Source organism: Microcaecilia unicolor, chromosome 10, assembly GCF_901765095.1.
Source record: "Microcaecilia unicolor chromosome 10, aMicUni1.1, whole genome shotgun sequence".
Classification (NCBI taxonomy): domain Eukaryota; kingdom Metazoa; phylum Chordata; class Amphibia; order Gymnophiona; family Siphonopidae; genus Microcaecilia; species Microcaecilia unicolor.
In genome coordinates, this window is record NC_044040.1 from 139,481,041 (window position 1) to 139,497,897 (window position 16,857).

General features: G+C 46.2%; 1 protein-coding gene across 1 annotated transcript in view; it reads right to left on the reverse strand.

The window, feature by feature from the left end:
• The window catches only part of CROCC2 (ciliary rootlet coiled-coil, rootletin family member 2), an 825,280-nt gene that overhangs the window by 304,123 nt on the left and 504,300 nt on the right, over positions 1-16,857 (reverse strand).

Sequence of the window (16,857 nt, forward strand, 5' to 3'; positions counted from 1 at the left end):
CAACAGTTCTGAGAGTGACTATCCAGCTTATAATCAAAAGTGATCGCTGGCCATCTTCCGACACAAATCGGGAGATGGCCGGCGATTTTTTAAAAGCGGCGAAATCGGTATAATCGAAAGCGGCATTTTTGACTGCATCGCCGCTTTCCCGTCGCTTCGGCGGTGAAAGTTCAAGGGGGCGTGTCGGTAGATTAGCGAGGGCAGGCATGGGCGTGGCTACCAGATGGCCGGCTTTCGCCGATAATGGAAAAAAAAAGCGGCGTTAAGCAGTATTTCGACGGCTTTACTTGGTCCTTTTATTTTCACGACCAAGCCTCAAAAAGGTGCCCCAACTGACCAGATGACCACTGGAGGGAATGGGGGATGACCTCCCCATACTCCCCCAGTGGTCACCAATCCCCTTCCAAACTAAAAAAATAAAACTAAAAACCTTTTTTGCCAGCCTGTATGCCAGACTCAAATGCCGTACCCACCTCCATGACAGCAGAATGTGTTGTATCCTCCGACAGCCTTTCCCAGGGTGCGATGTGGCTCTCGGGTGAGTGTGACACCTTTTCTGTTAGGTGCCCTGCAGAGTCACATTAGCAATGCATTGTGGTGGGTAGGGTACTGGGCTCTACTCCCATGGTGTTTTTCCCCCCCTGCTAACTGGGTCAGAGTGTGCCCTGTTTTGTTTCCTGTTGTAGTCCATGCGGTAGTGGCCATTTTTGTAAGCCACTTTTAGATCCCTTTCCTGTGTTACCCATGTTAGAGAATGTAGTTCTTACCTTGCATGGTGCTGAAAGAGGGCATTGTACACCATTGTGCCAGCTCTGACCTACTGCTAATCTTAGTACCAGGGGACTCTTTGTCAGTGGGGCACAACCTCTGATCTGCAGTTAACTGTGAGTAAACGTGCTTATTTCAAGAAAGGACTTGTTCAGAGAGATTAATCTTCAGGTGTGAACTGGTGTGCCAAAGTTATACAGCAGCAATAAGTCCTAGAGGCTGTATGCAGGTCACTGGAACAATTTTAGTGGGTGCAGTACATTTGTGGGTAGTGGGTTTGGGGGGGGGGCTGGGGGGCTCAGCTCCCAAAGTAAGGGAGCTATGCACGTGGGAGCTTTTCTGAAGTCCAGCGCAGTGACCCCTAGGGTGGCTGGTTGGTGTCCTGGCATGTCAGGGGGGCCAGTGGACTAAAAATGCTGGGTCCTCCCACGGCCAAATGCCTTGAATTTGGCTGAGGTTTGAGATGGCCGACATAACTTTCCATTATCGCTGAAAAACAAACCTGGCCATCTCAAACCCAGCGAACTCCACGGCATTTGGCCGGGCTAAACCGTATTATCGAAAAAAAGAGATGGCCGGCCATCTTTTTCGATAATACGGTTCCGACCAGCTGTAGAGCCACCGCCAACATAGATCGCCGGCGATCTATTTGACCGGCGACGTTCGATAATCGTTGTTTGCAGCGCATTTTGGAGAGAACGTTAAGAGATAAGTTCACTTTTTGAGTTATTTTGATTAAGCATTACATTATAGGCTATAGCACACAAAAAAACAAGAGTGACCCGATGAAAGAAGTGCTAAGTCCACTTGGCATTAAAAATATATTGCCGTAAAACAGTGGTTTTGTTGCTGAGGGCACTCTATAATTTAAGTAAGAAAAAAAGAAAATAGAATAAAGAAAAAACTGATATATTTAAATGCTGGTAGCCTTATTTATATTTCAGTATATTCAGTCTTGGTTTTAGTAGATTACTAGCAAAAAAGGCCCGTTTCTGACACAAATGAAATGGGCTCTAGCAAGGTTTTCCTCGGCTCCCCTGCAGCCACCCATGTCCAGCGACCCTCCTCTCTCCCCTGCCCCCCTCCTGCCACCCGCGTCCAGCGACCCTCCTCTCTCCCCGCCCCCCCTCCAACCACCCATGTCCAGTGACCATCCTCTCTCCCCTGCCCCCCCTCCAGCCACCCATTTCCAGTGACCCTCCTCTCTCCCCCTGCTCCCCCCCCCTCCAGCCACCCATGTCTAGCGACCCTCCTCTGGACATGGATCAGCTGTGAGGCATGTTTTTCCCCCCGGGTTCTGAAGTTGACATCATAATGGCTACGGTGATGTCAGCCTGATCTACGGAGCCTAGCAGACCAACTCAGAATGAGCCACGATCCCAGGCAAGTCAGAACGTTGGAGGTGAGAATTATTATATAGGATGTCATCATTGATTTTCCATAGACTGTGGGATTTAATTGTTGAATATCCAGTGTTGCTTCTCCAGTTACAAGCATCTGCCCAGCAGTCCTCTAAATTGGATTCCTTAGGGACTAAAATCCAAACCCTGGAATCTTTGGGTTTAGCCTCAGTTAAAGATAAGAATTTTACTCATTGTCGATTGGAATACGTAGAAAATCAAATTAGGAGACATAACTTGAGACTGCTCAATTTTCCCAGGTCTCCTCTTATTGCTTCTGTAGATATGGTTAAGAAATATTTAATTGAGGTTCTGGGGTTGTCTGGTGATTCATTGCCCCTTATCACGCGAGCCCAGTATATACTGGTCTCAGGGAGATCTGTAGATGAGGCCCCTTAAGATCAAGATGGGGATAATATGAATCTTGCATCCTTTTTCAAATCCTCAATGGAAGTAATTACTCAAAGAACTATTATGGTGGTATCCTTTGCTCTGGAGCCAGATCACAATGCAGTTCTGAAACTTTCTTTTAGACATTTGGACACAGGGCTCTTAGGTTCAAAAGTTCGAGTATTTCCTGATCTTACAAGAGAGACAGAGATAAGGTGTAAGGCCTTCCTGGCCCTTCAGCCAAGGATACTGGCTCTGGGCGCCAATTTTGTGCTTATGTTACCTTTTTTTGTTTTGTGATATTTCAGGGTAAACAATTTCAATTTTTTTGAACCCAAGCAACTATAAGTTTCTTGTTGCTAAAGAGGAAATAAATGTAATTGTATAGTCTCATAAGCATGCTGTAGGGGCAGGCTGGGGAGGGCTTTATGGGTACACGACAGTCTTGGGATTTATTTCTATCATTTTACTTTGTTAATTCAGGGGGGTCTTTTACTAAGGTGCGCACACATTGTTAGCGTGCGCTAAAAATAGGCATGCGGTAAACGTTAGAGACACCAATGCATTCCTGTGGGCGTCTCTAACATTTAGCGCGTGCCCAATTTTAGCGCGCGCTAAAAACGTGAATGCGCCATGGTAAAAGACCCCCTCAATTTCTATTTCTTGGATCTTTTTGCATTTGATATGGATGAATGTTTATTATTTTTTCTTCTACTGTTAAATTTTTTTCTCTAATTGATGCTTATTTCATAATTTCTTGTTTATGTCAATTGTTGGGATATATTGTAAAATTAATAAAAATATAAAAAATAATAATAATAATTTCACCTTGATTTTTCTTAATTAAAAAAAAAATCCCAAATATTCCTTGGAGATGCAGTTTATGATTGTTCTGCCCTTTCACAGCGGTGATTGACATACAGTTTAAACCCAGGTACTGTAAATATATAATATCATCAGAACAGACTTTCAGGGGTCCTTTTACTAAGATGCGCTGAAAATTGGCTGTGTTAGTTTAGGCACGTGTTTTAGGCGTGCACAGATCCATTTTTCAGAGCACTGTAAAAAGGCCTTTTAACAATTTTTGTCAAAAATGGACATGCAGCAAAATAAAAATTGGCACGCATCCATTTTGGATCTGAGACCTTGCCACCAGCCATTGACTTAATGGTAAGGTCTCACACATTAACACTATGCCGCAAACGTGACGATTACCACCTGGTTTCTGCCATTTGCCAGAAAATAAAAATTATTTTGTGTAATGCGTAGCGGACATGCATCAAAAATGAAATTATGGCAAGGGCCGCATGGTAGCCGGGCGGTAACTCCGAATTGATGCGTATTGGGTGTGCATAGTTGCCTAAGCAGTTTAGTTAAAGGGCACCTCAATTTTTAAATCAATTCTTATTTAATATAGTAACCAAAAACAAGGAGAAAATAGACTTACAGTTTAGGTGCTTGGAAAGATTTGTAGCCTCTGCTACCAGAATCCGTTCTCAACCAGCGCTCCCTAGGCACGAGAGGCTAAATGGGTCTTTTTGTCAAGGCTCATTCATTAAAGAACTGTGTTCCATTTTTAAAGGCCCGTGGTGCTGTTTTTTTTGTTAGTACATAAGTATTGCCACACTGGGACAGATCAAAGGTCCATCAAGGCCAGCATCCTGTTTCCAACAGTGGCCAATCCAGGTCACAAATATCTGTCAAGATCCCAAAAATCTGAATACATTTATGCTGTTTATCCCAGAAATAAGCAGTGGATTTTCCCCAAGTCCATTTTAATAATGGTCTATGGACTTTTCCTTTAGGAAGACGTCCAAACCTTTTTTAAACCTCGCTAAGCTAACTGCCTTTACCACATTCTCTGGCAATGAATTCCAGAGTTTAATTATATGTTGAGTTTTAAATTTACTACTTTGTAGCTTCATCACATGCCCCCTAGTCCTAGTATTTTTGGAAAGAGTAAACAAACGATTCACGTCTACCTGTTCCACTCCACTCATTTTTTTTGTAGACCTCTATCATATCTCTCCTCAGCCGTCTTTTCTTCAAACTGAAGAGCCCTAGCCGCTTTAGCCTTTCCTCATAGGGAAGTCGTCCCATCCCCTTTATCATTTTTGACACCCTTCTCTGTACCTTTTCTAATTCCACTATATCTTTTTTGAGATGCGGCGACCAGAATTGAACACAATATTCGAGGTGCGGTTGCACCGTGGAGCATTACAAAGGCATTATAATGTCCTCATTTTTGTTTATACTTATATAAGGATGGTAGAACAGGTATGGAGTGGTAGAAAAACTTGATGGAATTACAGTGGTCTTAAAAGCATGCACAGCAAGATCAGTGAACTACAACTTCTTCAGTGAACTACAACCTCTTACAGCTTACTTGCCCAGCATGCACAGATAACAAGGCAAGCCAATGGAAAGAGTCCCATAAGACAAAGGGAACTGGACATGTGCTGTGGAAGAGCATATTATAGGAAACTATAAGACTACAGAGACTTTTAGTCCTGTTATACAACCCTACCATCTGCCTCCATGCAAATGAGGGCATAACACTCCTGACTGGTATCGGTAGATACCACTATTTTATTTTCCAAACTATCAACATTATAAGCTTGCAAAGTCCATTAGTAAAGCTGGATCTTGAAGGTTGACAACTCCTTGTTTGCCTCAAGTTCTCTGTCATTTAGGTAACTTCTATCTTGCTGTCTCATATGGGCTGAAACGTGAGACAGACAACACAAACAACACAACATAAAAAAAGTATCTGGAGTGGACAATAGTCCATGGAGTTCACATCTCTGCATGAGGTAAGAGAAGTACCACTTCGGTGACTGGTCAGATGAAGGACTTCACCGTCCCTTGAGTCCCTGTCTTAATTACCAGATTGCGGACTTTCCCATCCTCACTCAGAAAGGTTTTACTGATGAGCCCAAAAGACCAATTGTTATGCTGTGCTTAGCTGTCCTTCAGCAATATGAAGTCACCTTCTTGTAGGTTATGCTGGTTATCCTGCCACTTATTTTGATGCTGCAGAGTAGGAAGGTATTCCCTCTTCTATTGTTTCTAAAAGATGTCTGTGAGGTTTTGAAACTGCTTCCATTGATTCTTGAAGATGTAGTCGAGGATGATTTTGCTGTCAGTGTAAAAAACTGACTGTGTCTATCTGAATGTCCATTTCACTTAGGGCTCCTTTTACTAAATGACGGTAAGTCCACACGGGGCTTACCACTTGCTATACAGGAAGTACTGCTGGGCTACCAAGCAGCCCAGTGGTACTTCCAACCCCTAGCGCGCCATCATTTCCGGCATTACCCAGCGACTGCCGGGTTAACACGGGAGCCCTTACCGTCACCTCAATGGGTGGTGGTATGGGCTCCCCCTGAAATGGCCATGCAGCAAGTGCTTTACTTGCCGCATGGCCATTTCATGCAGGAAGGCAAGACTTCCCTTTTACCAGCTGCAGTAAAAGGGGGCCTCGGCGTGCATGTAAAACACACGCCTACGCCAGCACTGGCCCCCTTTTGCAGCAACTTGGTAAAAGGGGTCCTTAATATCATCTTTGCTATCTCTGCTGCCAGCACTGCTCCACACAATTCTAAGCATGGATGGTTATGATTGGGTTGTGGTGCTGTAAACCGCTTTGAATGTAGTTGGAAAAAAAAAAACACAGAAAGGCGGTATATCAAGCCCCATTCCATTTTCCTAACTTAGCTTTGCTAAAGATGAATCCCACATGAGATGGCACATCTGCATCTGTAGCTTTTAAATAGACCACTGCAGCTATGGCTTTTTCAGAAGCATCTGAGAAGATGCAGATATCTTTGTGACAGGCAGTACTGAGTGCTACAGGGATGTAAGTGCAGGGAATGTGCAGTTGTTCAAGAATCTTTAGAGAATCTTTCCATTTCTCTCATTATTGTTGCATTTTTGGTGGCAATGAGACATCCCACTTATCAGTACTTTGGGAAAGCTCCCTCAGTAGGGATCTTCCTTGAATGGTGTATATAGTTTCTCTTGTGTGCGGATTTGAAAGGGAAAATGTCTCTTTTTTGGTCCCAATATAATCCAAGACTTCTCTAAAGGGAAGGGGGGTCTACTCTTAGATCTAAATCCTTTAAGTCTTTGATATAATCCTCTGCAGGAAATGCTTTTATTACTTCTGAACTGTTGGAGGCAATTTTGTGAAGTCTTAGATTGGCCTCTGCCAGCATTGCTTGTGTTCTCTTTAGCAAATCAAAGGCTTCTCCTACAGTAGGTAAGGACTTGAAATCATTGTCAACGTAAAAGTCTCTTTCAATAAAACATCTAATATCCATGCCATGCTCTCTTTCTCTTCCTTGGGATATCCTTCTAAGCTCATATGTTGCCACTGCAGGTGATGGACTGTTACCAAAGACATGAACCCTCATTCTGTATTCCACAATCACCTGGTTGACGTGGTCATGGTACCACAGGAATCTCAAGTAGTTTCTATAGTCTAGGTGTATGACAAAGCTGTAGAACGTTTGCTGGATATCTGCTGTTATAGCGATGGGTTCCTTTGTGAAACAAATCACGACTCCCAATACGCTGTTGATCATGTCAGGCCCAGAAAGCAGCACATTGTTGAGTGAGATTCCTTGAATTTGGAATCAAACACAATCGTGATCTGAGCATCTGAAATGGTAGAGGAGCTACCCAACTGTTGACTCATCTTTGGAAAATTCCTTTCTCAAGAACTCTTTCTCTTCTACTGAAAGAGTCAGTTTGTCATCATCTTTGCTGACTTGGAACACTGAATTCACCACATGTTCTCCTATATCTGGTGAAGAGGTGTTCTGCTTCTTAGCTGAAAACCTCCTTTACGTGCAGATGGTTATGATAAAGCTTAAACAAGGTGGTGCGCCCGTTCTCCAAGATATACATTTTGTATTCATCTACACTATCAGGCTCATTTTCGAAAGAGAAGGGCGTCCAAAAAGTGACACAAAAGGCACATAGGCGTCCCCGTGAAAGAAGTTCACCCAAATCCAATAATCAAAACAGGGCCGTAAGGGTGTCCTCAGCGCGAGGACGCCCATCTATGGTCGTCCCCACAATGGGTGTGTTAGGGGCGGCATTATGAGATGCCCCCCCCCCTAGCGTATAACGGCTAGCAAAATGGTTTTGCATGGGTGGGAACATGGGCGTCCTTAGTTAGACCTGAAATAAAAGCAACCAGGGTAAGGGGGAAGTCGTCTTTAGACCCATTAGCGATTTTGTGGAGTTGGAGAGTGGCGAGATCGTTGTTGGGAGAGAAAACTGAATCATTGTTTGCAGTTTGTTCAGTACTTGTTACCTTTGTCTATGTGCCGTAGTTGGAACGTTTACACCCTCACCTACCTCATTTGTATTTTACCTTTTCAGCTTTCCCTACCCCTTCTAGCCCCCAAACCCAGACACCACTACTCCTTCCTCTATCTCCCCATCCCCTCCCCCTATCCCTCTCCATTCACTGTCCCCAAGTTTATATTTCATTCCCTTACCTGTTTGAAGTCTCTGTTTCTTTGTCCTGTATACTGCTGCAGCTTGTTTGTGAAGACTATCGTTTACTGCTTGGAGAGTGAGTGGCTAGAGGGTGTGGCAGGACAGTTTGTACTGGATCAGAGAGTGCTTGCAGTGTGGCTCTGGCACTGCAGGAGGTACTCAAGACCCAGAGTTTTCAGGCCACGTAGCAGGTTCCTAGACCTCACTGACCTGCAGTGTCTCACTAGGTACCGCTTTGATAGGACTTCCATTCAGCACCTTTGTGACCAGCTCCAACCCCTCCTGCAACCCAGGACCCTTAGGAACAACCCCATCCCTGTGCACTTAAAGATCACTGCTTCTCTATCTTTTCTGGTCACTGGGAGTTTCCAGTCTGTCCTACCTATAAACACGGGTCTCACCCAGGCTTCCATTTCTAACTGCCTCACCCAGTTCCTTGATGCTTTCCTTACCCACACCTCTGAGTACATCACCTTCCCCACCACCCCCCAGGCCCTGCAGAACAACATGGCTAACTTCTACGCCGTTGATCACTTCCCTTTGGTCATAGGCGCCATTGACTGCACACATGTTGCACTCTGACCCCCCCCCCCTCCCCCCGGGCACGAGAGGCCACTTATAGGAACAGGAAAGCATTCCACTCACTCAATATGCAAGTTGTGTGTGACGCCCAGGGGGAGATTCTAGACGTGTGTGCCCAATACCCAGGTTCCACCCAAGACACCTATATATTGCAGCACTCAGGAATCTTCCAAGGGTTTGAACGAGGGGAGATCACCGGCATTTGGCTCCTAGGTAAGTACAGCATGGATCTGCTCAAACTGTATATCCTCCACCGTGCAACCTTCAGCACTGTCTCCCTGCAGCTCACTCCATAACCCACTACCCCCCCCCCCACCTCCACAAGGTACCCACTCCAAACATTACACACTCATCTTTCTCATCCTGCTTCTCCCCAAAGGTGACAGAGGCTACCCACAATGGACTTGGCTCATGACCCCCATAGTGCACCCACCAACAGGGTCAGAGGAGAACTACAACAGTAGACATCGGACCACACGTGGCATCATTGAGCACACCTTCGGACAAGGTGCACAGAGGACAGGCCCTCCCAGAAGAGTGAGAGTAAGTTGACATTTATTTCTATCACATAGTACTTATACACCACCACCACCACCCCTCCCACCACCATCACCTGCTCTGTGCATATTCCCCTCCCTCCAATCCTCACCCCCCCCAGCATGTCCCATCTATTTCCCCGCCCCCCTCCCTTGGCCCCGTCCCCGTCCCCTCCTACCCCTCCCACCATGTTCTTTTGCAGCTGGTGCTGCAGGGGAACTCTGTTGAGAGTCCTCCTCTGATGAGCCCCCACTCTCCTCCTCTGTGTCCACAAGGCAGCCTGCTGCCCTGTGGAAGTCTGGCCACCTAGCGGTCTGTGGCTTGCTCTGCAACCTGGGCACAGGACCCAGAAGGTGAGCTGGTATGGTGGCTGCTGGACCAGTGGCTAGGGTGGCTAAGGATCTCAAGCTCCTTTTCTTTGCGGGTGGTTGCTGTGCAGTGGTGGAAGTAGACACCACTTGTTGCTGCATCAGGGCTGTACTAGGTGCTTTCAGGTCAAGGCGTAGGACCTCGATGCTGTGCTCCAGCCATTGGAGCTGCTGTACCACTTCACGTTGGGCCTGTACCACTTCTCGTTGCACCTGCAGCGCTTCCCGTTGCACCTGGAGTGCTTCCCGTTGCAGCTCCAATTTCTGGCACCAGTAATCTTCCAGGTGCACATTGTGGCCCAGCAATTGTGTCGCAAGGCGCAGTAGCTGCCTCCTCTGGCTGGATGGCCTCTGCTGAGGATGTGCCCCCCTTCTACATCTTCTTTTTCTTCTGTGCCACCATTGGCAAAGGCTGCAGGTGGTGGAGGGAGAGCCTCTGCTGCAGGTGGTGGAGGGAGAGCCGGCAGTGCTGCTGCTGTTGCTGGGTCCTGTAGTTCCACCCTATGGTCCTAAGACATAAGCATCGCCACACTGGGACAGACCAAAGGTCCATATAGCCCAGCACCCAGTCTCAGACAGTAGCCAATCCAGGTCACAATCACCTGACAAGATCCACGGAGCAAAGCATTTTGTATTGCTTGTCCCAGGAATAGTGGATTTTTCCCTACATCCTGTGTGCTTTCTTGGGCAGGCACACCTCCAGGCCCACTGGTTTGCTGCTCTGTGTGATGAGGCTGGTGGCCACTAGGGCCAGCTTCTTCCTCTGACTGGCTATCATCAACTGCATAGCAAAAGGGGAGGAAGTGTGTTGATCAAAATAGCCCACTTTTGTTTTTCAGCATTCATATACATAGCCCCACACGCGAAGGCCCAGCAAAGAGATGGTGAGGAATGGGATTGGCAGGCAAGCCACAGATGTCATTGTTTATGGTACAGAGCTGGAGATGAGGAGCACAGTGTACTACAGAGACCGATGTGGAAGAGAGCCACACAGGCAGGTGGATAGACATAGAACTGTGGAAGGAGTGCAGAGGACACAGTGGCTACAGCACAGAGGTGTGGGAAGGAGATATGCAGAGTTTGGTGATGGGAAAAGAGGAGGGATTGGGGAAGGCCCCCAAAGCTGTGAAACAGTGGTAACCTACACACACGTTGCTGGAAACCCTCCCCCCTCCACCCGGCTACTCCCTGTGTCATGGTCTGTAACGAATAGTGATTTGTATTGCATGTGGTATTCTCACCCCTTCCCCTACTTAGGAGCACCACACTGTCCCCCACTTGTGTAAAACAGAGTATAGTGTAGCACAACAGATACCCCAGCTTCCTAATGGTCAACCTACCTGAGCCCTCAGGCTGTGCTGATGTGTCAAGGGACCCAATGCCGTGGATCCCCTCCTGGGGCAAAAGCCCATGAATGATGTGCTCGGGGGGGGGGGGGGGGGGGTCAAGTTAGCAGTGTCATCTGCTGGGGGGTTGGCACCAGCCTTCTTCCTCACATCACACCTCAGCCAGCGCCACTTCCGTTTGCAGTCTTCCACATCCCTGCCACAGTGGAAAACCGCGTTGACCCGGTCCCTTACTGCCCCCCATTCTCTCTGCTCTGTTGCTACAACAAAGCAGAGAGAATGGGAGGCAGTAAGGGACTGGGTCAACGCAGTTTGTCCTGTTTGTCTGTCCTAATTAGATTGTAATCCCTGTCGAGCAGGGACTGTCTCTTCATGTTCAAGTGTACAGCGCTGCGTACATCTAGTAGCGCTTTAAAAAATGATAAGTAGTAGTAGTAATGTATGTGTCTTCTCTGTATTTCCTGAACCAGCAGTTCAGTTTCAGGGTCGCTGAAATTACCCTTGTGGGTGGGTGCTTGCTTTGGTGCCATTGTACCAATGTGATGCAAAGAATCGAAAATACAGAGAAGGGCGCTTAAATACTATCCCAGGGACGCCCATGTAAGAACGCGATGGGCGTCCTAATTTCGATTATTGATAAAATAAACATTCTCAGCTGCTCTGGCGATTTGGGCGTCCTCATTTCGATTATGGGTGGGGAACTATGGACGTCCTCAGCTGCTCTGTGTTTTGCACTTTAGCTTCAGTTATAGTAAACCTTGTTTTTGCCACTGTATGCTTTAGTACACCTGTTTGTTTGGTTTTTTTCTTTTTGGGGGGGAGTAGGGAACTTTTTTGCCAATTCTTGAAAGATAACTGGTGTGTGGGCTTTGTACCTTTCCGTTCCAAAAGTTTCAGACTGGGTGTTAGCTGGTAGTTTAGCATATACTCTGCATTTTCTACATGTGACCAACTCTCCATTCTCTACTCTCCAGGAGCTCCTTATTGTGTCTGATGTGCTCTCTCACTGCCCCCCATTCTCTCTCTCCTTTGTTGAAGCAAGCAACCTCTGGTCCCTTGAAGCCAACAGATTCTTGCACCACAAGTTCAAGGTAAGCTCATACCTCTCAGTCATCTCTTCCCTTTCTGCAATGTAGGTGCTAAACAAACACTTCTTGCATCTTGCAGGACAGCTGGTCAAGAGGATTGGAAGAGACAGCAGTGGACTGTAATACACTGGACTCTGAGAGCCATGATTGTTTCTACCCAATTCATTGTACAGATGTCTTGTTCTCTATTGGACACACTCAGTTGTGGCTGCCTGAGGGGTGGGGGTGGGGGAGGGGAAGAGGCCCTGAGAATGGATGTGTGCATCCCTCATGGTCAAGGACTCCCCATTCTCTCTATGTTTTCTGCATTCAAATCTTACCTCTGTTTTCACCAGGTTCACGGGTATCCACAGCTGGTAGTTTTTCTCCCGCTTTGCACCTCATGTTTCTCCCCACTAAGTTCCATCCTTCTTTATGTAGTAAACCCGAGTCCCCTTTTATGAAGTGCCCACCCATTCTCAAGCTTGCTGGGGGTGGGGGGGGGGGGGGGGGGGGGCGGTGAAGCATATATGCACTGAATGTCTTTTCCACATTATTCAACACAATCCTACAATCCTCCTTAGTTATGGAACAACAACATTTCTAAATTCTATCCTGCAAACCATTTTCAAGGTGGCCACAGGTGTGTGCCTACCACGGCCTTGAGCCCTTAAGTCATGGTGAGGGAGAGGGGTTCTGGTTACATTTCCTATTCTAAATAACCTGCAAGTGGCTACAGCCCAGTGCCTATATAATTCCCCTAGCCTGTGCCCTTTTGTCCCTGATGTATTATATTGCAATTGTGATGAAGTAAACATCCATCCAATGCTTTTACTGTTGTTTTCCCTTTTCTCCTCAGCACTATATACCATTGCTGATACATTCAATGTGACAAAGATGACCCAGCTATTTGTAGCTCCTTCCTGGCCCTCACCAATGTGGTTTGGTTGTGGGTAAGGGTGTCTGTTGATCAGAGAGCAAACATAGTCTATGTGCTACCTATGGTTATCTGCAAGCTTGTACTTGGCAGATCACTAGTGCTAGACAACACACCTATTTTTTACACAACTCTGTGCTGTGGGGCTCTATGGTAAGGGGGGAGACTGAATGGGCATTTCTGTTCCTCAATAGAAATGCCCACCGAGCCTCCCCCCCTCCCATAACCATACAGCCATGCAGTTTGGAAGGAACAGGTGGCCTTCTGTATGGCTACACTTATGACACATATGTACCAAAGTTTCTCTGTCATACTTCACCTGTCATGCAACCTAGATTGCTGCCTCCGCTCACATCAACCCCAGCATTTGATAATATGCAGTGCACAAAGTAGACACACACCCTGTTATAGCAAAAATATGAAATGTGTATTTAAGAAAACAAAAAAAAATAGATTTACAAGTTTTTTTTCCCCAAAGTCTCTCAAGGGAGGCCACGTCCTCCTCCCTGCATGGCCTTTTGCAGCAGGCTAATGAGCAGCACCAGGAGCAGCCTCTGTGCCCTGAAGTGCTGCTCGTTAGCCTGCCACATCACTGACACCTCCTGCAGCAACTGGTTTTGGCTATGCACCAGTTGCTGCAGGAGGTGCAGTGCTGGTGCTGGGAATGGTGATGGGGCTGGTACTGGGAATGGTATGGAGAAGCCTGGTGGATGTTGGGCCCTCCTCCTCAAGGGCCCTCCTCCTCTTGCTTCTCCTCCACCACCAGTGCAGGCAGTCCTGCCTCCTCCTCCTGCTCCTCCACCACCGGTGCAGGCAGTCCTGCCTCCTCCTCCTGTGCCTGTTGGTGCCCTGTGTATGTAAAAGGATTGTCCTTGAGATCAGCACATTCAACATGGCTTGCATAGTGCAAGAGCTGGCTGGCTGGCTGGCTGGCATGAGGCAGGAATAGGGAAAGGTGGGGTCAGTGCTGAGCCCTGGGCTATACACATGGGGTGTGAAATGCATGAGATGACATGACAGGGAACCCTGGAAGCTGGTCTGAAAAAGGAGTATACTATAAGATGTGTTGGCAGGGAACACTCATTCCTCAGCAGCATGTTAGCATTTTGAGTTGTGACTATGGTTGGATAACCATTTTTTTTTTGAGGGGGGGAGGGGGGTGGAAGCACTATTTCTTTACATTACTTTCAAATCATGCTATGACATCCACTAAGAGCAGGACATCAAGCAAGAATACCATGAAACAGTATCCACCCCAAAAAGGGGGATACAGAAGTGAGGCATGTCATCTCATTTATCTCAGAGCAGGTTAGTTGGAAGTTATAGCCATACTCATGGGAGGGTAGCTGCAACCTCAGGCCTTGATCTGGGACAGAGGTGTTATGACTTACTATTTGCCTATTAGCCACATGGAAACTGATATTGTACATGACATTTGCATTATTAAATAAATGCATTTACAAATGAATACAGGTGCCCTGTTTGCAATACTTACGTCAAGCCCTGAGGTGCTGTCACACGCTCCAGATGATGTTGGGGCTGTCCCGCCATATACGGTGGAACCTGCACCTCAGGGACTCCAGGTCCCTCCGAATGCCAAAACATCTGCAAGATACAAGTTTGTACACCAGGAGTCAAGGTATGGCCCTTTTTGCCTTCATAACACAAATTCATTTGGCAGCCAAATTGTAGAGACACACTACACTGATCACTGGGGGGGGGGGGGGGGGGGGGGGGGACATTACATTGGTATAGGTGATGTCATTGAGGTGGACATGAGGACAGGGAGTACTGTTTGTGTTCAGTATTGTAAAGATGTGGGAATGGTTTTCCTTTCTAGTACATAGATTCTATTAATGAATGTGCATGTGCACATATCATTGATTACCCTTGAATGCAGACTACAGTTAGTGCTTACATTGCTGAGGGAGCTCTTAAATGTGGTGCTACAGGAGGAGGACCTGATAGCCCAGGAACAGTGGGGGGGGGGGGGGGGGGGAGCAGTTACCTTTCCAGCCTGTGTCTTATCTGTGTCCATGTTCTAATAGACACAGTCCTGGAGGGCAGGTGGTGGTGGTGCATAAAGAGCCTGCGCCGGTGCCTCAGGCACAGCTGCACTAGGAGCAGCCACGATAAAGTTGGGCTTGCATTCAAGAGCCATGTTTCTCAGTGAATAACCGTTGTAAAACGTGCATCGCCTTATATGGACACCCATGCATGATAGACATCCTTACCTGCACAGTTCCATATATGGACGAGTCAGCAAGTGGATGTCCTGGCTCCATATATGATGGGTCCACATGTGGACGACCATGATGCATGGACATCCATGATGTGCATGGACCGTTGTCATGTGTGCGGGGCCTTATTTGGATGAGTACGTGTTCACACGTGTGGAACCTTCCTTATATGGATCATTATCAAGTGTACGAACCTCTTCATATATACACAATAAAATATGTATGTTCCTTATATTTGCCATAGCTGCATGTTTCACAAGTACAGTGCATGTAGTTGCGGACATCCAAGTACGGGAAATATAAGGAAAATTCATAGTGATAAATACAGTAACAAGGACGTTTCTCACAGAACTGCCGAAGGACGTCCATCTTACTGAACTTGCGGAACAACCAGGTACATCAGAGAAGTCCAAAGTATAGTAATAAGGAAGTCTTTCTCGTAGAACCGGAGAAGGAAGTTGATATGACAAATTGGCAAGTACAGTGAATGTTTTAGGGACGTCCTTTCGCAGTTCTAGAAGATGGGCGTCCTTTTTACTATGCTTTGGGCGTCCCTGATTTGGGCATTTCGCACTGCGATAATGGAACGTCTAAGGACGTCCATACTATTTTTCAATTATACCTACCTGATTTTGGACGACTTCACAAGGGCATCCTAATTCACACTTGGGCGACCTTTCGAAAATGCCTCTCTTTATCTCCATTAACAATTCTTATTTAACACAGGAAAATAGACGTTTTGAAAACATCCAGTAGAAGACTCCTGATGCAGGCCACATAGGCCAAAACATGACTTGTGTTGAATCTCGGATGTGTATGAAATCACTTTTGTTCCTGTTAACATCGTCTAGTCTCCATTCCTGAATCACCTTTGCTGTGTGTGGTTTGTTTAGCTTTACGTGCACCAGTTCCGACTTACACTAGTATGCTATAATGGAATCTTGGAACCATAAAGCCGTTATAGAATTGATGCTAAGTGCATGACATTGGGATGCCATAATGTTTGTGCCAATTTATAGTTGCCACTTTAGCCTGTCAGCACTATTTTTCAGCTGATTCACACAGTCACACAGGTATGCTACATGTAGCAGGCCAAATTTTGGTTAGCCCGGTTTTCAGCTGGAAACCAAGCTGGTTAGGTTTGGCTGAAAATGTGCATAAAAATAACCAGTTAAAATTAGCCAGTATCTTGGTCTGCTCTGCGCTATTTGAAAACTGACTTCAAAGAGAACTTTATTTTTCAATAGAAAGAAAGTTCTAGAGCAAGATATGTTAATAGACTTGAAAGTAATATAAGAAATATTTTTTTATTGAATAGTGGTACATGCATGGAGCAATCTGTACAGCATTACTAAAATCCTTAGATTGGCTCCCAGTAGTGGCAAGAATTGAATTTAAGATCCTATGTATAGTGTTTAACATTCTTTATGGAATGTGTCCTGTTTATTTATCTCACTTAGGGCTTCTGGGCAAGTCACTTAACCCTCCATTGCCCCAGGTACAAATAAGTACCTGTATATAATATGTAAGCCGCATTGAACCTGCTATGAGTGGGAAAGCGCGGGGTACAAAAGTAACAAATAAAATGCTCTAGTGATTCCCACACAGCAATGCCAACGAAGCCCATTCAAAGTGAATGGGTTTTGTTGGCATTGCCGTACCGGGAATCGTTAACGTGGTTTAGTAAAAGAGGGTCTTAGTTTCTCTACCT